This window comes from Sciurus vulgaris (assembly GCF_902686455.1).
Source record: "Sciurus vulgaris genome assembly, chromosome: 11".
Taxonomy (NCBI): Eukaryota; Metazoa; Chordata; class Mammalia; order Rodentia; family Sciuridae; genus Sciurus; species Sciurus vulgaris.
In genome coordinates, this window is record NC_136472.1 from 67,986,852 (window position 1) to 68,010,123 (window position 23,272).

The window sequence follows — 23,272 nt, forward strand, 5'->3', positions numbered from 1 at the left end:
ATGAATCAAACAACATTACCCTATGTAAATTCATGATTACACAAATGGTATGCCTTGACTCCATGTACAAACAGAAACAACATGTATCCCATTTGTTTACAATAAAAAAAAATGAGGGCAGGAATCCTTGGATGCATTTAAATTTCATAACAGATACACAATTCATAAATCATTATAAAAGAAAACCTTAGAATAAAAACTAAAGAAGGGACTAAAATTTTTTAAAAATATTTAAATATTTTAAATATTCACTATGTTGTCTTTTTCCAAGTCTCAATCTCACTCCTTAAGTAGGATTCACAACCTCATTGACTAGAATTAAGGAAATCTGTTTATAAACAAATTAACTGGGGAACTCATGTATCTCAAACAATATGGTACTTTTGTTGTTTTGTTTTGATAGTTAATTACTATTGAACCAAAAGTAAAGGAGGCAGGTATTAATCAATCGGGATTTGATGAACAGCACAGTTTTACCACATTCGTACGGATCTGCTTGGTCTTTACACCATAGACCAGTGGGTTTAGAAATGGAGGGACCAGCAGGTACATGCTAGAAAAGAGAATATGGATATATGTGGGGATGTGAGAACCAAACCTATGTGTGAAGAAAGAAAAAAAAGCCAGGAGGTAAAACTGGAGAAAGACAAAGATGTGAGCTATGCAGGTATTGAAGGCCCTAAGTCTAGCCTCCTTCTGGGGCAACTGAAAAACTGTGACAAATATCTGGCTGTAGGAAAAAGTGATGAATGTGAGGTCAAACCCTATAACAGTGAAGGCCACAAACAAACCATAGATTTTGTTGACCTTAATATTTTCTGCAGCTAGTTTCACAACGGCCATATGTTCACAGTAGGTGTGGGAGATGATTGTGGTGTGATAAAATTGAAGCCGATACTTTATCAGAAAATGCATGGGGCTGAAAGAATGGCGGCCCTGAGTATTACAACAGTTCCTAGTTGAACAACCAGCTTGTAGGTAAAGATGGTGGCATGTCTTAGTGGATAACAGATGGCCACATACCGGTCCAGAGCCATGGCTAGCAGGATGCCTGACTCTATACACTGAAATGTATGGAGGAGCCACATTTGAAACAAGCAAGAGTCAAAATAGATTTCTGACACATGAAACCAGAAGATTCCAAGCATCTTGGGCATAATGCTGGTATCAATGACAATATCTGTGACTCCTAACATGCCTATAAAAATGTACATAGGTTCATGGAGGCTAGGCTCTGTTTTGATGATAAACAGAAGCAAAGAATTTCCAATCATGGCCATGATATACATGGCACAGAATGGGATTCCAATCCAGCACTGCACAGACTCTAGGCCTGGGATCCCAATTAGTGTCAAGACAGGAGGCATGAAGACTGTCACATTGGATAAGAACATCGTGCTCTTGATCCTCGAGATGTGAACATCAGAAGTTTCTCATTCAGTGTTACTGCACTCTCTGTTTTTATCCACAGTCACTTTATTATGTCTCTCTGATTTTGATTGAACTCTAAGATCATATCATCCACCTATTATTGAGGAGAAAAAACAGCTCCATAGAGACATATCACTGTTTTCAGAAAGGGCATCCATGTGCACTGTGCCAAAATAAGATGTTACATGCATAGCAGTCCATTGCATTAGAACCAGCAAAGTCACCTGAGTATGGGATTAAAACTACTCACCTGTCTGTTATTTCCTGGCCATACACTGTGAACACACAAACCAATAAGAAAGTAAGAAAGAAGAAAAAAATATAGACATTTATTTTGGTTGGAAGTTTGCATTTTAATCAGAGTTTTGTGAGTCCCTGAACTTCCCACATCAGCTTCTCCTCTAGTATTCTATTACCAATTGCCTTTAAGGTAGGAATAGTCATTTGATCTAGCAAATTCTTAGACTCTGACCTGAATATTACCTTTAAAGTACTCTGTGAAAGAGACTAGTGGTGGAAATAGTTAAAATTCAGAAGCATAATGTATTCATATATATATAATATATATATATGTTTACATCTTCTGGAAGTTTTACATCATTTCATTTTCTCAGGTATAATTAATAGAAAATAAAGGGATAAAAATTAGATTCTTAAAAGGAGTCAATATACTAGACAAGGAAGACAGACAAAGGTCGTTGGGACAATAGAAATGATTCAGAGGAGGGCTATGGAATATCATAAAAAATAAGGACTTATCTTCTCTGATGACTGAATTTTTTTCAAATCTTGTGCTCTGATATCTTTTATGAAATTTCTTATCCAAACATCATGGCACATGCCTGTAATCCCAGCAATTTTGGAAGCTGAAACCTGAGGATTGCACGTTCAAAACCAACCTTGGCAACTTAAAAAGACCCTGTCTCGAGAAAAAAAAAAAATCTCCAAAAGAGCACTTTAAAATTATGTATCTTGAATCAAGGATTTCTTAAGTTATACATTTGAGAAATATTTATGATTTTATGAAAAAGGAAGCTAGGTTCTTTCTTCTTTATCCCCAAGACTTTCCAAAAAGTTGCATTATGACAACAGGCTCATGAATCACTTATTTTTATATTCAATATGAACAATAAGCCAGGAATTCAGAATCAGATGTGGTTAATGGTGCTGAACCTCCAGTGAAAGAATGAGTTCATCATACATTTCAGAGACACTAGTCAATTAACTCCGTCCTGTGATCTCCACAAGTTGCATTTCTCAATTCTATGACATTGTATAAATTACTTTTCTAAGAGGAGTAACTTTTCTTCTTCTGCAAAGATAATCAGTTGTATAGCAATTGTCCTACAGCAAGCACAGTGTCTGACTTATTGAAAAATAAAAAGGCAATGTGTGAGCACTACCTGACGGATACACGTAGGTGGGGTGTGGACACCTCATTAGTTTAATGGAGCTGTTGTAATAGGAAATACTGGTAAAAAAAAAAAAAAAAAACAAAAAACAAAAAAAAAAAAAAAACTGTGAGATTATCTTATGGATAGGGAGGTTTACTCCCTACTTGTTGTGAGATGGCTGTATTCTTTTCTTTACCAGGTACCTGCAGAGCATTATCAGCTTCTTCTTCATATTACTGTCAGTTATCATTCATCATTTTTTCTCCTCCATGAATTCCAGTCTCGTTCCCTTGAGTTTTTGTGTTGTGTGCTCTGTGTAACAGAACACAGTTATGTCATGAACTCTAATCCCTTCGATGCCTGGGTTATCTGCCAGTATGAACCTGTGGACATTCCTGAGATGGTTTTTCACACTTTTCTTTTGTCTCTGCAAATGGACACATTTTCTTCTCTCTACATCTATCTGAGACCATGTCTGTGTGTCCATCCTCCAATAAAACTCATAGAGCAAGTTCTGTAGCATTTTGAGACACAGTATAAGTTTCCTGAGATTGATTGTACACGAATGCCCCTGGCCACTGATTCTAATGTTCTCTAGCAAGTGTGTGGAGAAGAGGACAGAGTTATAAACATGGTATGGGGATTTCCTCGTCTCTAGTTGAAGCCTTGAGGGAGCTAGTGGAGTTTTCAAGTGGTCCTTCTGGGTTTGTGCACACGTAATATACCTGCAATTATTTCTACAGTTGCAGAAATCTCCTCACTCTCTCCACTTTTATTCCATTCCCCATAGGATAAATGCAAAGACATTGATATGCAAAAGATTTATTCCTTTAAACTGAGTTCCTTTTCTTCTGTCCTTACTTATAAAAAAACTAATGTCCTCTGAAATGCTGACAGGTTCCTATGCCAATTCCCACTCTATCTTTTACAAATCCTTGTGGTACTCCTTTTCATAAAGGAAAGTTTTTCTTTTGCTTTTATAGAAAGAAAAATGTGTTCATATTTAAGCACCCCTTTATCATGTCTTTACCTGTTGATCTTCTGTAGATTCCATTGAAACCTTTTCTTTGCAAATTCAGTAACATCATCAGAATGACTAATTATAATAGACATTTCTAAGTCCTACCATAGCAGAACTCTAAAGAAGCTGTTGTACATGTCACAAAATTTTTATTCATCCCTCCCTTTCACCCCTTTTTCCTTGCTACTTTTCTTCCTTCTTCTTTCAAAATCAGTAGTGATACATTCCTATCTGTGAAGGAATCATGTCGTGTATTCTGGATACAAACACACAAATGGCACAGTCTTCAAATTGTTCATCCTGTGTCTATACATTAGTATGCCATTTATCATTGAAGTCTCTGAGAAATTTAAGGCATTTATGCACATGGTATTTATCATTGGTCTTGACAATTTTTCAGTAAGTTTCTTTCCCTTATGTAGCTGAGAGGTACTTCATGTAATGTAGAGACATTAGCAAATTACAAGAATGGTATGGTGAAGGACATTCACAGTTGATTTCAGGCAGCGTAAGAAAGATGAATATAGATACAAGACATTTACTGTGTTCTTTGCAGAAGTTCCTCTGCAAAGAAAGTGAAAAGAATTATTGCTTTAGGTTGAATGGCATTAATTCTAAACGCAGATTGGTATCTGTGATAATCCTCAAGTTCTTGAATAATCAACAAATCACTTAGGTAGTTTCCTTCCTTCCTCTTTGGTTCTACTAATTTTATTTAAATGTTGGTACAGCCCAAAGTTCTATCCTAAGTCCTTTCATTTCAATACTTCACAAATTTGCTCGCGATTCTATCTTCTCAAAATGATTTAATTATTACCATTTTGCTAATTTCTATAACATTATTTCCAGCCCGATTTTCTCCCTCTTTTCCAGATAAAAAAGGGTCAGAAGGCTTATCTAAACTTCAGTTCATGACTACATTCTTTGAAAAAATGTCACTGACTACTTCCAGAGTAGGTTAAAAAAAAATTCCAGTTTACATGTAAAGTTTGGAAATGCCTTCACACATGGATGAATGTGTGCATATTTCAATAAATATTTCCATTTATCTTCTGCTCATTTATAAAGGGATTAGTCTTAATCTGTTTCCCCTAAGTACACAGGTATGCATTCATTCAGAAACACAGACCAATCTGACGTCCTAAGTCTTTAGCAGAGTAAAATTTAATAAACCTATTTTCTTTCCTTCTTTTAAATTAGAAAATTTTGTTTAAATATATTGTAAAAATGATTAATAAGTTGAATGCCTATCATTTATTCTTTTAAGTAGAACATCAGGAAAATATTATTTACCCCACAGTGTTTTGTTACATAGAAGAGCAGGACTTATCATCAGGACCTTATGTTCTTGATAGGATAATAGTGACATTATAATGAATTCTACTTTAGTGATTCATTTTGCTAAGAGATACAACATGTTTATGAATGCACTCTTATACCTCCTATTTAGAGCTGAGTGCCAAGAAATGTTTGCTTCCTTTGCTGCCTAATTATCTTTCTTCTCTTTGATCTGTAATTTATCCAAAGACAAATTTGATCTGAGTGTACTCTTCTTATTCTTTGCGTTTTCCTGACTACCCCCCTTAATTTTGTATTCATCTCTAATTATATGTTTGTTTTACTATTTACATTTTAAAATTTTGCATTTTTTGTGATTGTTCTGTATTTTGTTGTTGTTACTTGTACTCCTTATTGATTGGAAAACAAATTTGGATGGGGAGATTGGAGGAGAAGATTAATTAAAAATCAAGGCTTGAATTAATATCAGTATTAAGAAGTGGAAAAAGAAAACTTAGGGAGATGAATCATTATGCAGTCTAATTCAAGTTCTCAGCTGATTTTACAGAGAGTTCCGAAGCTTGGATGCAATTTACAGTAGTCCCAAATTGTGATAAGGGGGGCAAAGTCTTATGATCTTACATCAGTCACTGAATACCTCATTGTAGCAGAAAAGGCAAACATCCCAAATCTCTATAACTGTCAGAAGGATCAATGACTTATTCAGCTGGAAGTAGCCCAGTATAATCCTCTGATTACCACTAAGTGGCCCATTTGTCTCCCTATGGAATTATACCAGGTCGGGGTCAAGCTGGCATTCACCCACAGATGTAACTGGACCACTGTATCGAAGTAGAGCTCCAACAACAATTTGCAGTCTCCACCTTTGTCATTGTGGCTATACCATTATAAGTGTATTATACAAACACCAGTCCATTTACTAACAGTATCTGGAGGGCATCACATTTTCATTCTGTTTTTCTACAGTGGTTGTCTATTCTTCTACATTATCTTCTCTTTCGTAGAATGCCTTCTGGTTGGCAACAAAATGTAACAAGGTATTTACACTTTGCTCTTAACTCCCATAAATCTTTTGTATCCATCTAATCAAATATCTCTTAACTTTCCCATTTTTTTCCTCCCAAGTCTGACTTGCTGGTCCAATATTTGTCACTCTCCACAAGCCACTGCCTATTACAGCCAGTGGTCCCTTAATTTCACACTAAATTGATGACCTGGTTCATTGCTGAAAGTTTTGCCATGGGGAAGACTTTCAATATCCAAGATCATTCTGAATCAAAGAATGAGCATGCATTTTAGGTTTTCATGCACAAATCAAGCTAACTACTCCATGAATCAACCTTCAGAGTTTTCTTTATCATCTGCTTTTATCAGATCCTCTATATGACTATAAATGTGAGTTAATGGGATGATATAGGAATCAGAGCTACCACTTGGGCAGATTATCTATGCCTACCAGGCATAGTTAAGGGTCTATTTGTATTATACTGTTTTTTATCTTGTGCAGGTGTTTAAGGCTTACAGTTTATGACACATGTCAAAAAGCCATCAGTAATTCTTCCTGTATTATTCATTTGTGTTTCATGTTGACAATATACTTTAATACCTCAACAAGTAACATACTATCAGTTCCTTTTAAAATGTGTATGATTTCCACTATAAATACATGTCCATGTTCCAGAATTCTTGATTTCTGCATTATGATTCACCATCTGGGGCATGCCATTTCTGTTATATGGAACTTTTTCCAATCATTAATATGTCTATCTAATACTATAGAATATTCTAGGTCATATCATTTGGTAGGAATGTTGCACTTACAACACCCTGAACCTGCTTGAACAACCTTTCCTATCTGGATCACATTCAGCATTTTATATCACTTAGATCATTTAAATAAATTTTTAAGTATAAAAATGTTTCCTAATCAACTCAAATAGCAAAAATTTTGTTTTCCTCTTCTTGATAGAGGGTGAAATATGCATTCATTTTTCTTTTCTTTTCTATTTTTTTAATTAGGTGATTGTCCAGAATACTCCTCGGCAATATGTAATCTACAGAATTTACCTACATTATGAACACCTGAATTGTTATAGGTTTGTTTTCTCCCTCCTCAGGAGGAAAACATGTATTTTACTGATGGTACCAATGCCACCTATTCTTACAAATCCATTCAGACTACCACAATATGATTAATACAATGTTCAGTATAGTGGGTTGTGGGATGTTGGGACAGTCTAGGTTTTTTTCAGTGACAGAGGGAAAGGAAGATAGCAAAGCTTTTTATGGGAAGGTGAATACGATTTATTTTCTGTTTCCCATGAATGTCAAATGTACCTCTTACATATACAAGGATCTCTTCTTTTCAAACAAGATCATAACCTTACAATAGATGACCTGCAGATACTGGGAGTTTGGCTTTCTCTGAAGCTTGTTTACTCTTGCCATTAAGTCTTAGGCTTGGTTTTAGCTTTCTTTGTGACCTTGCTTCAGAGATCAGAACTTTTTATTCTTCCACCAATGAGACCCTATATATAACACATTTAGCTTTGTAAGTTTTTATTTTCTAGTTATATATATTGATAGTATTTTAGAGTAGCATTAGGTTTATAGAAAATACAGAAAATTCTCTTAATAACCACTACATTAAAGCACACCAAATTTCCTCCACTAACAATACCCCATGGCACAGTGGTACATGGTAGGTTGAAAGATGCACCAAATGGAAAAATTATCAGCCTAAGTCCAGGGTCTACATAAGGAACACTGCTGGAGTTGAACATTCTGTGTACTTTGACAAATGGATAATGGCATGTATCCATTGTAATATCACCCAGAATAGTTTCATTGACCTAATAGTCCTCTATACTCCAAACTAGATGCCCTTCAACAGATGAAGGGATAAAGAAAATATGGTGCAGTAGACACAGTGGAATATTACTCAGTCTTAAAGAAAAATGGAATTATGGCTTTGGCAGGTAAATGGATGGAGCTAGAGAATGTCATGCTAAATGAAATAAGTCAATCCTGAAAAACTACAGGCCAAATGTTTTCTCTGATATGGGGATGCTAATTCACAATAAGGGGTGGAGTCTACTTTGGGTTAGACAGAGGGTAGAGAAAGGAGGGGAGAGGGTAGGGTTGTAGGAAGGATAGTAAAATAAATCAGACTTTATTACCCTATCTGCATATATGATTACACATCTGGTGTGACTCTATATTGTATACAACTAGAAGAGTGAGAAGTTCTACTCCATTTATGTATGATGTGTTAAAATGCACTATATTCTTATATATAGCTAATTAGAATAAAAATCAAACTTAAAACAGCACACAGAAATAAGACAAGGGCTTTTACTGTTCTAAGATTGTAAACATATTGAAATGTTTCATAAATGACTCCCATAATTGAATATTTAGTAATTTTGGACTTATAAAAGATCTGTTTTTAGTGATTTTAAAGCAACCTCTAAAATAAAGATGGTGTGAAATACAGAATTATGAAATCCAACAGAGAAGGTTCAGAATGAGATATTAAGACTATTTTGTTAATTTAAAAATGTAAGAACAGAATAAATAGTAACCTAAATGAAAACAAATTTCAAGGTAGTAGAATTTAACCAAACCATGCTAATAATTATACTAAAAATAGACTAAGCATTTCAATTCCAAGATATACAATAGTCCTCCTATCTATACAAAATACATCCCAAGATCCCCTACTAATGCCTAGCACAGGTAGTACTGAATCCTATGAATGCTATGCTTTCTCCTATACCAGCACACCTATGATAATGTTGACTTTACAGATTGGATACAGGAAAAATGAACAACTCATAAAATGATAGCAATATACTCAATTGGGGATATCAAGTATAGTAAGGTTACATGTCTGCAAGTACTGTGATACTGTCACAGTTAATCTGATGATGGAGAAAACCGCTAAGTGACTACTGGGCAGACAGTGATAGAGCATGGATATGCTGGAAAAAGGGATAATTCTGCTTCCAGATAGTATGGAGCAGGATTAAATGAGATTCCATCACACTACTCAGACACAAATTTAATGGTTACGAAGAGTTTATTTCTGGAATTTCCCATTAAATACTTTTGGACCACAGTTGACCACACACAACCAAGATTTCTGAAAGCAAAATCTTGCATAAGGTAGGACCACTGTAGATTGTTAGACTGAAAGAAAAAGCAAAATTAGTTTTTAAAAAAGCAAGAAAGACAATATAAAACACACTGACAGGATAAAGAGAAAATGTAATAACCAACAAATACTAATCATAAGAGATGAAGTTACTATGAGTATTAAATGATACGTTGAGATGATTAAGAAATAAAAAGAGACATTATACAATGATAAGAATGTTTAATGACAAGCAAACAAAATAATCCTAAAGCTGTGTATCTAATAATACTTTTTCAAAATACATGTAACTCGAGATTCTCCAGCCTCCTGGAGCAGGCCCCCCAGTAAGAGCCTTTCTGCACAGAAACAGCACGGCCAGCTTCGGCCCTCCCGGCTGCCAGCTCCGGCCCTCCCGGCTGCCAGCTCCGGCCTGCCCGCAGGTTGCTTCAGAGACCAACACAGGGCGCCAGGGACTTCCCCAAGCAGCCCAGCCCCCTCTGGCAAGAAGCCCTCTCTAGGCTAGCTTCTCAGGGCAGACTGCCCAGTGAGAGCCTCTCGACGCAGAGCCAGCCACAAGTCCCCAAGCCAGTGGAGACCTCCGACCCGCAAGCAGCTTCTGGGACCAGGGCTGGGCAGCCAGAGACCTCTCCAGGCAGCCTTGCCCCACTCCAGCTGCAGGCTTTCTCCACAGGGTGATCCAAGATGGCGGACTAGAGGGTGACTGCATCTCCAGTCGCTCCAGAACCCAGGATTCAAGAAGGGGAGGCATCGAGAGACTCGGACTAAAATAGAACCATGGGGTGAGTCCCCCCAGCCCAGTGAAGCTCAGCTGGGCGGCAGGCCCAGATTCGAGTGGCTTATTAGAGTAGGACAGGGCAGATAGAGTCTCCCCCAGGCAGCTCTGTGCACTCTGGCGGTAAGCTACTCCCACAGGGACAGATTCTCCAGCCTCGCGGAGCAGGCCCCCCAGTGAGAGCCTTTCTGCAAAGAAGCAGCACGGCCAGCTCCGGCCCGCCCTGCTGCCAGCTCCAGCCCACCCGCAGGTTGCTTCAGTGACCAGCACAGGGCGCCAGGGACTTCCCCAAGCAGCCCAGCCCCCTCCGACGGGAAGTGCCTCTCTAGGCTAGCTTCTCGGGGCAGACCGCCCAGTGAGAGCCTGTCTACACAGAGCCAGCCACAAGTCCCCAAGCCAGTGGAGACCTCCGACCTGCAAGCAGCCTCTGGGACCAGGGCTGGGCAGCAAGAGACCTCTCCAGGTCTCTCTCCCTGGCACCAGTAGCGGGCTAGGGGCAGTGTTCTTCAGAAGCACTACATTATCAAGTTAATCCAAGACTTCAGGCAACTGAAGGCTGGTAGGTGATACAATGGAAATCTACAGGGAAACTATGAGCCAATAGAGGAAATCTACAATATCACAGAGTCCCACTGACATCTGACCAATATGAGAAAACAAGGGAAGAAAATGTCTGAAACAAACCTAGATACTATATCAATAAAACCCAATGACAGCACAGAAGAAGAAATGTCAGAAAGGGAGTTCAGAATGTACATAATTTAAACAATCAGGGAAGAAAATGAGGAGATGAAAGAACGAATGCAGGCATTAAATGAACACACCAATCAACAGTTAAAAGAGCAAATAAGGGAAGCAAAAGAACATTTCAATAAAGAGTTAGAGATACTGAAAAAAAACCAAACAGAAATCCTTGAAATGAAGGAAACAATAAACCAAATTAAAAACTCCATAGAAAGCATAACCAATAGGATAGATCACCTGGAAGACAGAACCTCAGATATTGAAGAAAAAATATTTAATCTTGAAAACAAGGTTGACCAAACAGAAAGATGGTAAGAAATCATGAACAGAATCTACAAGAATTATGGGATATCATGAAGAGGCCAAATTTAAGAATTATTGGGATTGAGGAAGGCTTAGAGAAACAAACCAAAGGAATGAACAATCTATTCAATAAAATAATATCAGAAAATTTTCCAAATCTGAAGAATGAAATGGAAAACCAGGTACAAGAGACTTATAGGACTCCAAATATGCAAAATTACAACAGACCTACACCAAGGCACATTATTATGAAAATACCTAACATACAAAATAAAGACAAAATTTTAAAGGCCGCAAGAGAAAAGAATCAGATTACGTTCAGGGGGAAACCAATAAGAATATCAGCAGATTTTTCAATCCAGACCCTAAAAGGTAGAAGGGCCTGAAACAACATTTACCAAGCCCTGAAAGAAAATGGATGCCAACCAAGAATTTTATACCCAGCAAAACTTACTTTCAGATTTGACGATGAGATAAGATCCTTCCATGATAAACAAAAGCTAAAGGAATTTACAAAAACAAAGCCAGCATTACAGAACATTCTCAGCAAAATATTCCATGAGGAAGAGATGAAAAACAATGATGTAAATCAGCAACGGGAGGAACTAGCCTAAAGGAATAGCCAAATAAAGGAGAAACCAAATCATGTCAAAAAACAAAAAAAGAGTCCAATGACTAGGAATACAAATCATATCACAATAATAACCATGAATGTTAATGGCCTGAACTCGTCAATCAAAAGGAATAGACTGGCAGATTGGATTAAAAAGAAAAATCAAACAATATGGTGCCTGCAAGAGACTCATCTCATAGAAAGAGATACCCATAGACTAAAGGTGAAAGGATGGAAAAAAACATACCATGCACACAGACACAGCAAAAAAGCTGGAGTATCCATCCCCATTTCAGATAATGTGGACTTCAAGCCAAAACTAGTCATAAAGGATAAAGAAGGACATTACATACTGCTTAAGGGAAGCATAAATCAGCAAGACATAACAATCATAAATATCTATGCCCCGAACATTGGCTCATCCATGTACGTCAAACAAATCCTTCTCAATTCCAGAAATCAAATAGACCACAACACAATAATACTAGGTGATTTGAACACACCTCTCTCACCGCTGGATAGATTGTCCAAACAAAAATTGCATAAAGAAACCATAGATCTCAATAACACAATCAACAATTTAGACTTAACCAACTTATATAGAATATACCATCCAACAAAGAACGAATACACTTCCTTCTCAGCAGCACATGGATCCTTCTCTAAAATAGACCATGTTTTATGCCACAAAGCTACTGTTAGCAAATACAAGAAGATAGAGATACTACCTTGTACTCTATGAGATCATAATGGATTGAAATTAGAAATAAATGACAGAATAAAAAAGAGAAACTTCTCCAATACTTGGAGACTAAATAATACACTATTATATGATGAATGGATAACAGAAGACATCAGGAGGGAAATTAAAAAATTCTTAGAATTAAATGAGAACAGAGACACATCATATCAAAATCTCTGGGACACTATGAAAGCAGTACTTAGAGGAAGATTTATTTCATGGGATGCATTTAACAAAAGAAGTAGAAATCAACAAATAAACGACATAACATCACAGCTCAAAGCCCTAGAGAAAGAAGAGCAGACCAACACCAAAAGTAGTAGAAGACAGGAAATAGTTAAAATCAGAGCCCAAATCAATGAAATTGAAACAAAAGAAACAATCGGAAAAATTAACAAAATAAATAGTTGGTTCTTTGAAAAAATAAACAAAATTGATAAACCCTTAGCCACACTAACAAAGAGAAAGAGGGAGAAAACTCAAATTACTAAAATTTGGAATGAACAAGGAAATACCACAACAGACACGATTGAAATACAAAACATAATTAGAAGCTATTTTGAAAATCTATATTCCAACATAACAGAAAACCTCGAAGACATCAACAAGTTTCTAGAGACCTATGAATTACCTAAACTGAACGAGGAGGACATACACAACTTAAATAAATCAATTTCAAGCAATGAAATAGAAGAGGTCATAAAAAGCCTACCAAGAAAGAAAAGTCCGGGACCAGATGGGTTCTCAGCCAAGTTCTACAAAACCTTTAAAGAAGAGCTCATTCCAATACTTCCCAAAGTATTCCATAAAATAGAAGAGGAGGGAACCCTCCCAAACTCATTCTATGAAGCCAATATCACCCTGATACCTACCCAGACAGAGATACATTGAGGAAAGAAAATTTCAGACCAATATCCTTAATGAATATCAACGCAAAAATTCGCAACAAAATTTTAGCAAATTGCATACAAAAATATATTAAAAAGATAGTGCACCACAATCAAGTGGGTTTTATCCCAGGGATGCAAGGTTGGTTCAACATCCAGAAATCAATAAATGTTATTCACCATATCAACAGACTTAAAGTTAAGAATCACATGATTATTTCAAAAGAAGCAGAAAAAGCATTCAAAAAAATACAGCATCCCTTCATGCTCAAAACACTACAAAAAATTGGGGTAGTGGGATCATTCCTTAACATTGTGAAGGCCATCTATGCTAAGCCCATGGCCAATATCATTCTAAATGGTGAAAAACTGAAAGCATTCCCCCTAAAAACTGGAACAAGGCAGGGATGCCCTCTTTCACCACTTCTATTCAACATTGTTCTTGAGACTCTAGCCAGAGCAATTAGACAAACCAAAGAAATTAAAGGAATACGAATTGGAAAAGAGGAACTCAAACTATCCCTGTTGGCTGATGCATGATTATATATTTAGAGGAACCTGGAAATTCCACCAGAAAACTCTTAGAACTCATAAGTGAATTCAGTAAAGTAGCAGGTTACAAGATCAATGCTCATAAATCCAATGCATTTTTATACGTAAGTGATGAATCTTCAGAAAGAGAAATTCGGAAAACTACCCCATTCACAATAGCATCAAAAAAAATAAAATACTTGGGAATCAATCTCACAAAAGAGGTGAAAGACCTCTACAATGAGAACTACAGAATACTTACGAAAGAAATTAAAGAAAACCTTAGAAGATGGAAAGATCTCCCATGTTCACGGATAGGAAGAATTAATATTGTCAAAATGGCCATACTACCAAAAGTGCTATATAGATTCAATGCAATTCCAATTAAAATCCCAATGATGTACCTTACAGAAATACAGCAAGCAATTATGAAATTCATCTGGAAGAATAAGAAACCCAGAATAGCTAAAGCAATCCTCAGTAGAAAGAGCGAAGCAGGGGGTATCACAATACCAGATCTTCAACTCTATTACAAAGCAATAGTAACAAAAACGGCATGGTATTGGTACCAAAATAGACAGGTAGATCAATGGTACAGAGTAGAGGACATGGACACAAACTCAAATAAATACAATGTTCTCATACTAGACAAAAGTGCCAAAAATATGCAATGGAGAAAAGATAGCCTCTTCAACAAATGGTGCTGGGAAAACTGGAAAACCATATGCAACAGAATGAAATTAAACCCCTATCTCTCACTCTGCACAAAACTCAACTCAAAATGGATCAAGGACCTTGGAATCAGACCAGAGACCCTGCATCTTATAGAAGAAAAAGTAGGTCCAAACCTTCAACTTGTTGGCTTAGGATCAGACTTCCTTAACAGGATTCCCATAGCACAAGAAATAAAAGCAAGAATCAACAACTGGGATAGATTCAAACTTTCTCTCAGCAAGGGAAACTATCAGTAATGTGAAGACAGAGCCTATAGAGTGGGAGAATATCTTTGCCACTCATACTTCAGATAGAGCGCTAATATCCCGAATGTATAAAGTACTCAAAAAACTCTACACCAAGAATACAAATAATCCAATCAACAAATGGGCTAAGGAAATGAACAGACACTTCACAGAAGATGTACAAGCAATCAACAGATATATGAAAAAATGTTCAACATCTCTAGTAGTAAGAGAAATGCAAATCAAAACTACCCTAAGATTTCATCTCACCCCAATTAGAATGGCGATTATCAAGAACATAAGCAACAATAGGTGTTGGAGAGGATGTGGGGAAAAAGGTACAGTCATACATTGCTGGTGGGGTTGCATATTAGTGCAGCCACTCTGGAAAGCAGTATGGAGATTCCTCAGAAAGGTTGGAATGGAACCAGCATTTGACCCAGCTATCCCACTCCTTGGCCTATACCCAAAGGACTTAAAATCAGCATACTACAGAGATACAGCCACATCAATATTCATAGCTGCTCAATTCACTATAGCCAGATTGTGGAACCAACCTAGATGCCCTTCATTTGATGAATGGATAAAGCAACTGTGGCATATATATATACAATGGAATATTACTCAGCCATGAAGAATGATAAAATTATGGCATTTTCAGGCAAATGGATGAAATTGGAGAATATCATGCTAAGTGAGATAAGCCAATCTCAAAAAACTAAAGGACGAATGATCTCGCTGATAAGCGGATGAGGACATATAAGGGGGGGGTCGGAGGGGTTAGTGTTAGAGTTAGGGTTAGGTTTAGGGTTAGGGATAAGGAGGGTGGTAAGAATGGAGGAAGGAAGGACTGTACAGAGGGAATAGAGCGGTGGGAGTGGTGGGGGGTAGGGAAAAAAAAAGAACAGAATGGATCAAACAACATTGCCCTATGTAAATTTATGATTTTTAATTAAAAAAATATACATGTAACTCATAGTGATAAAACTCCAAGGCAGAATATACAATGCAAAGTATCTTGCTTGTATTTTAGCACTTCTCTGTCAATAATTCTTTAAACAAATTAACAAGTAATGATATTAAAGATATGAAAAACAATAGAAACTAAAATAATCTGTTAAACACCTGGAGAATCCAATAATAAGGAATGGCACAACATTTATTTTACCCACAAATGAGCATTCAACAAAGCGTATTGCTTTTGGGGAACACAAGGAATGATTTGAATATATTAAAAGTTCAAAAATTTACAGTTATTAGGTTATTTACTCAATGCATTATAACATGATCATTAACCAATGACAAAATGAATATCTCTCAATATTTGCAAATAAAGTGCTCATAAAATGTGATGATTCAAAGCAAATCACACTAGGAAAATATTTTGTTCTGATTGATTCTAATAAATTAAAATAAAATAAAGGTGTTTATCTCACCAAAGGATGTATTATTTTAGTGAATGACTATCAAAGGAAATGTCTTAGATGTATAAGATTTCAGAATGTCAATATGAAGATACTGACTAAATTTATTGATAGAACTACTCATATTACAAAAGTTATATACCATGATTATGTATGTACATGTGAGGAATATAAAAATATTCAACATCAAATTCTAATTCATATTAAAAGGCAAGATAATAAATGGAACATGTATGAATACAATATAAAGTAATTGGAGTTTTAAAATCAGCAGGAGAATGTAGAGACTGACTAATTTGCATATTGAATGTGAATATATCTATGTATATATATCACAAGTATGGCTTAGGTGATTCTGCAAATGGGCTTATTGTATTACAAATGAGTACAACTTCATATTTATCATATAAAAAGAGTACCACAGATGAATATAATCTTAAGGTGTTAAAGTTAAAACTGTAAAGAAAGGAACTAAAAATCAAACAATGTAAGTCCCATGCAAAATGAATGCATAAATTTTGAATGACTTTAAATCTAAATAGAGGGTTTATTTTCAACAAAAGTTATCATAGAAGAAACTCAGTGATGGTCAATTAGGAGAAGTTATTGGTAATATTTGCACTAACAAAATGTATGGTTAAATATCAAAGAAGCATCTGTAAATCCATAAGAAAAATGGGATCAATGATCGTAAGACATACTTATTTAAATCAATAACTTTCCATGAATGAAAATTACAGTCTCTCCAGCATGTAAAAGTGTATTTAGATGCATTTGTAACAGGAAGAAAGCAATCTCTGACATATATGACTGCTACGGTATCATGTAACTACTGTAGTAGATCAGAAAATATCAGAAGTTAAAAATCCAGAGAGCATCTAGTTCCACACTAACTGCAGAAACTGCAGCTGCACTGTGAGCGTTGAGCGCACAGGAGCACACCGGATATAGGAAAAAGAATCATGAAGTGAATGGACATGTGAAAATTGTCTTCCTATAAGGTGGTATGAGTACAAAGTAGAATTAAAATGGAAACCTTCAAACATCCTGAATTTTAAGATCTTGGTTTCATTATTCTTTCCTAGGCCTGTGTTAGAATTCGATGCTGCTAATCTGACAAAGGTTGCTATGTCTTTCTCTTAACTGTAGGCTGTATCTGATGTCCTGATTTTCTAACAGCATTCTCAATGTAATAAACATCTCATTTGCACTCCCATAAAGTCATGCACCAGCAACCTGTCTCTAGAGACTCTATTTTCCAAAATAGAAATGGATGAGCAGTAGCCACATATCAGTTGTGGGAAGCTTACAGTGTTATGAGTCTGCTTTCATGTCCCAGAGTCTATGCATCTTTGTATCCTTTTTTTCCCTCCATGTTTATGACTCTCCTGTGTATAACCAAGGGACCTCGGAGCCCTCCAAAGCCTGATGAGACAACTGACCTTCATTGTAGCCCAGTATAGGGCAACCATAGTTACTATCTTTTCCACAGAGGACTCAATGTCCCAAAGCCACTGCTATCATGTATTTTAATCAGGAAAGTGGCTTTTGGTGGGAGACTGCAAAGGAAAAACAATCATTTGAGGATTTTCTGGGAGTAATGATTTTTGTTATTCATTCTGTGGTCTACTATGTGAGATAAAGCAGTTTTATTAAATAGGAAATGAAGATCTGTAGGTAGAGAAATCATGATACATGTTTATAAGAGGCATAGTATAGTTTGGTGTGATTTGGTACTTGGGAATAGGAAGTACATATTCTTAGGGGTTAACATTTATTTAGTCACTTTCTTATTATGCAAAAGTATTAAGTTTCTGTGGTATTCATAAAACGGAAAGAATATGTTCGAAGAAATGTAGAAGAGAATCTAGGGTGAAAATGATTGTAGAAATACTATTTCTTGGGGGAGTATGGTCAAAATTTGAGAAGGAAGATAATTCTCTGAAATACTTGGGCTCTGAAAGGTTTGTGAAAGCACATTTTATCCTTGGAATAACTCATTAATTTTTAGGCAATCACTGACCTACCCTGAAGAAAGGAATTTCCCTATATTCACAGGGGAAGTAGATCGTTGTTAAAAAATAGAAAATTTCCCAATTTTCCTGAAACAAAGAGAGAAAGGATTGGAGTAAGCATACAGCAGCAAGAAATGAATTGGTTTGTTTTAAAGCAAAGAGAAAGCCTACAGGGTGGAGGAGATTTATCAATGGAACAGAGCCTACTGCCACAGGGGAGGAAGTCTCTGAGGAGGTCAGGTCTGCCTTATTTGGTGGACACTCAAACCTGGAGATGGGGGCTTCATTTTTGTCTTCAGGTAAGAGTTGTAAGGATGAGTGTTCTTTTAAGAATTTTTCTAAGTAGAATTTGCAGGGAAATTGTAATTTTTAATAGATTTCCCTTCTAAGAATAAATACATAATTTCATATGAATCAAAATAGTAAGTGAAGAATAATTACATCTCAAGAGCCAGCATTTGTTGAGGGCCCACTATTTTCCTGTCACAATTCTAAATATATATTGTTATTTATATAAATATGTGCTTTTGGAGATCATTTTACTGAGTGGTCATTGTTATTATCTTCACCATCCTTATTAAGAAACCAAGGCACAGAGAAGTTAAATAATTGTGTTGGTGGAAATCCAATGCCATTTGGGTAGCACATCCAGGATTTAGAGAGAATTTATAGTGAATTCACAGCATAATTAGGGAATCTTGTCGTTTTTCTTACCAAGTGTTGAACCCAAAGACACTTCACCACTGAGCCACATCCCCCACCTTTTTATTAAGACAGGGTCTTGCTAAGTTGCTGAAAAATGCATTTATTTTTATTATGCACATTTTAGAGTGAGAGAACTGAAACATAATTTAAATGACACTAAACTCCACAGCTTTGTGGATTTCCTTTATAGTATTGAAGCATCTAGGTGCAGAGGCAAAAGTTGGGTACAATACTGGTGAGTTACAAAACAGATGAGAAAGAAAATGGTAAAAGAGGTTTGAGTGTGTTGATAAGTGAAAATATGAAGAAATGTTTTACAAAGTTCATGTTTGTGAAACATGAGAACAGGGGTCTTCAACCATGATTTTGTTGGTTGGTGTTCAGTGTTCAGAGGAGGTAGTTATACATGTTGATAGATGATTCACTATGTGTGGGATGATTCACTAGGAATGGAGGAAACCACTGTAAGAGGGAAGGGAGATACTGAGTAACTAGTGGGGTAGAAAGGGTTCACCCATATGTATTTCAAAGTCATGTATTAATATAACACCTATGTCAGCAGGATTGTAAGATATTAGCCATGTGGAAATGTGTTCAATGCATATGGAATTTGAATACTATTCAATATCAAAGATGATATCACATTATATTCTAAGTCGGTATGCTAGTATAAGGTAATGAAAAATAGCCATGAGATGTAGAGTATTACTGATTACAGCATGGTAAGAGGGCATATTTAGAAAAATGGGGGGATTTATTTTACTTCCTCTTTTCATTTTTAGATGGGAAGTAGGCTGGAATTTTATGTGATGAAGCTGAAATTCTAGACACAAATTAAGCTTTCCTTTTTTTTCTTTTTTTTATTGTGAGAAAATGTATAATCACTTTTAAAATATAAACAAGCTTTTTTTTTTTGTCCTCAAGCCACAGAAACAATTTAAGGAACTGAAAAAATATTTGGCACACATAAATTGTCATTCTACTATTTTAACATACTCAACTCATTCCTTGACTGAAAGCAAAATGTGAAATTACCTCCAAAAGGAATTCATGAATACGTAGATATATATGCACACACAAAATTAGGATATTCATATATGAACAAGAATAAATATGTTCTGGACATATCTATAATGGAAAAATGTACTCATGGAATATTATTCTCTATAGTTCTAAGTAAGTCTCTGTGTTTCCAGTTAGGAATCCACATTCAGGGTAACTTGTAGAATCACCTTTCTCCCCTACATTGGGCTGCTCCATGAATGGAAGTCCAGCCCTGATGACAATGAAGAGAACATGACATCTTTGATTATGAACTGGATGGATTTTTTAAAGAAGGGCGAACTAGGAAGTCTAGGATCGCTTTTTCCTCATTTGTTGATAGAAGATAAGGTTCTTCTCAGATTCAAGGTCACTTTCCACTATTGTAATGTGATATTACCAGACATGAAAAGGTCTCAGTCAAAATCAGTGGCAGGTTAATTGCTGCTCCTCTGTCAAGAACTGATGTAACTACGGGAGACAAAAGATCTTTTAAGATACTGTACCTTATCTGTCTTTTGTGAATTGAGCAGTTATGAAAATTGATGTGGCTGGGTCACTGTACTATGCTGATATTAAGTCTTTTGGGTATAGGCCAAGGAGGGGGATAGCTGGGTGGTTCGAGTCCAAGTTTTCTAAGGAATATCCACATTGCTTTCCAGAGTGGCTGCACTCATTTGCAGCCCCACCAGGAATATATGAATGTACCTTTTTCCCCACATCCTCTCCAACACCTATTGTTGCTTGTGTTCTTGATAATCGCCATTCTAATTGGGGTGAGATGGAATCTTAGGGTAGTTTTGATTTGCATTTCTCTTATTACTAGAGATGTTGAACATTTTTTCATATATCTGTTGATTGCTTGTAGATCTTCTTCTGTGAAGTGTCTGTTCATTTCCTTAGCCCATTTGTTGATTGGGTTATTTGTATTCTTGGTGTAGAGTTTTTGAGTTCTTTGTATATTCTGGAAATTAGTGCTTTATCTGAAGTATGAGTGGCAAAATTTTTCTCCCACTTTGTAGGTTCTCTTTTCACATTGCTGATAGTTTCCTTTGCTGACAGAAAGCTTTTTAGTTTGAATCTATCCCAGTTATTGATTCTTACTTTTATTTCTTGTACTATGGGAATCCTGTTAAGGAAGTCTGATCCTAAGCTGACATGTTGAAGATTTGGACCTACTTTTTCTTCTATAAGATGAAGGGTCTCTGGTCTGATTCTGAGGTACTTGATCCATTATGAGTTGAGTTCTGTGCAGAGTGAGAGATAGGGGTTTAGTTTCATTCCGTTGCATATGGTTTTCCAGTTTTCCCAGCACCATTTGTTGAAGAGGCTATCTTTTCTCCATTGCATATTTTTGGCCCCTTTGTACAGTATGAGAAAATTGTATTTATTTGGGTTTGTGTCCATGTCCTCTATTCTGTACCGTTGATCTATCTGTCTATTTTGGTACCAATACCATGCTGTTTTTGTTATTATTGCTTTGTAGTATAGTTGAAGTTCTGATATTGTGATACCCCTTGTTTCATTCTTCCTGCTAAGGATTGTTTTAGCTATTCTGGGTTTCTTCTTCTTCCAAATGAATTTCATGATTGCTTGCTCTATTTATGTAAGGTATGTCATTGGGATTTTTATTGGAATTGCATTGAATCTGTATAGCACTTTTGGTAGTATGGCCATTCTGACAATATTAATTCTGCCTATCCAAGAACATGGGAGATCTTTCCATCTTCTAAGTTCTTCCTCAATTTCTTTCTTCAATGTTTTGTAGATTTCATTGTAGAGATCTTTTACCTCTTTGGTTAGATTGATTCCCAAGTATTTTACTTTTTGGGGGGCTATTGCAAACGGATTTGTGTTCCTCATCTCCCTTTCAGATGTTTCATCACTTGTGTATAAAAATGCTTTAGATTTATGTGTGTTGATTTTATAGCCTGCTATTTTGCTGAATTCATCGATGAGGTCAAGAAGTTTTCTGGAGGAGTTTTTTGGATCCTCTAAATATAGAATCATGTCATCAGCAAATAGTGACAGCGTAAGTTCCTCCTTTCCTATTCATATCCCTTTAATTTCTTTAGTCTGTCTAATTGCTCTGGCTAGAGTTTCAAGGACAATGTTGAATAGAAGTGGTGAAAGAGGACATTCCTGTCTTGTTCCAGTTTTTAGAGGGAATGGTTTCAGTTTTTCTCCATTAAGAATGATGTTGGCGGGGCTCGGCACGTCACTTGAACTTGGAGCAGCTGCACCAGGGCTCCGGGCGGCTATCTGGAGGAGCAGCGTGGACTCAGGACTCAAGAAGAGGAGATATAAAGAGATTTGGGATCATTTCAAAGCAGCCGGGTGAGTATTTCCCATTGGGGAGGCGTCCCGGATGGGGCAGTAGTCCCCGAATGCAGGGAACTTTGTGAAGTAGATTTGCCCGATGAAGACACCCCTCCCCCCGCTGGAGCAGTGAACGTGGACAACTGGGAGCATCAGAGAGGAGGCCGCTCAGCACAGCGCTTGGACTCGGTGCAACCCACCCTGGCTCTGGGAGGGTACCCAAAGGAGGGGGTGCAAGTGAGCTGTTTGGACTGAAAGCAACCACCCCTGAACACAGGGGGCTGCCCAGAGGAGAAGGAGAAGCATGGGCTCGGCACTCGCTTGGACTTGGAGCAGCTGCACCAGGGCAGCTATCCGGAGGAGCAGCGTGGTGAGTGGTTTGGACTCAGAGCAACTGCTCCTAAACACAGGGGGGTTGTCTGGAGGAGGAGGAGGAGCGCGGCAGGGTGCTTGGGCTCAGAGTGTCTGCACCAGGGCTACGGGTGGCAGTCGGGACGAGGAGGTGCACAGTGAGTTCCTGGGACTCGTGATGAACACACCAGATCTCTGGGTGACTGCCTGGTGGAGAAGGAGGTGCACGGTGGGTCACTTGGACTTAGAGCGACTGCACGAAACACCAGGCGGATGCCGGAAGAAGAGGTGTGTGGCGGGTCACTGGGACTTGGAGCAACTGTAAGGGGCTCCAGGTGGCTGCTCAGAGGAGGGGCGGCATAGCCAGGTGATTGGGTGCAGAGCAGAGTCCCAGGACCTACGTGGCTTCTTGGTGGAAGAGCCGCACAGACAAACTGAGGGGCGGAGTGAAGGCTCTAGGACTGCAGGCAGCTTCTCTGAGGAGAGGCAGCCTAAGGAGATTCGTCTGCGAAGGGCAAGGCTTCTAGGCCCAGGAGGTAGGTCCGGGTCCCTGGGAACATTG

General features: G+C 37.3%; 1 pseudogene across 1 annotated transcript; it reads right to left on the reverse strand.

The window, feature by feature from the left end:
• Nucleotides 1-444: 444 nt before the first annotated feature.
• LOC306639862 (olfactory receptor 52A1-like) lies at nucleotides 445-1,394 on the reverse strand (annotated as a pseudogene). The gene has a single exon. The product of its transcript is annotated as an olfactory receptor 52A1-like (transcript).
• Between the last annotated feature and the right edge of the window lie 21,878 nt (nucleotides 1,395-23,272).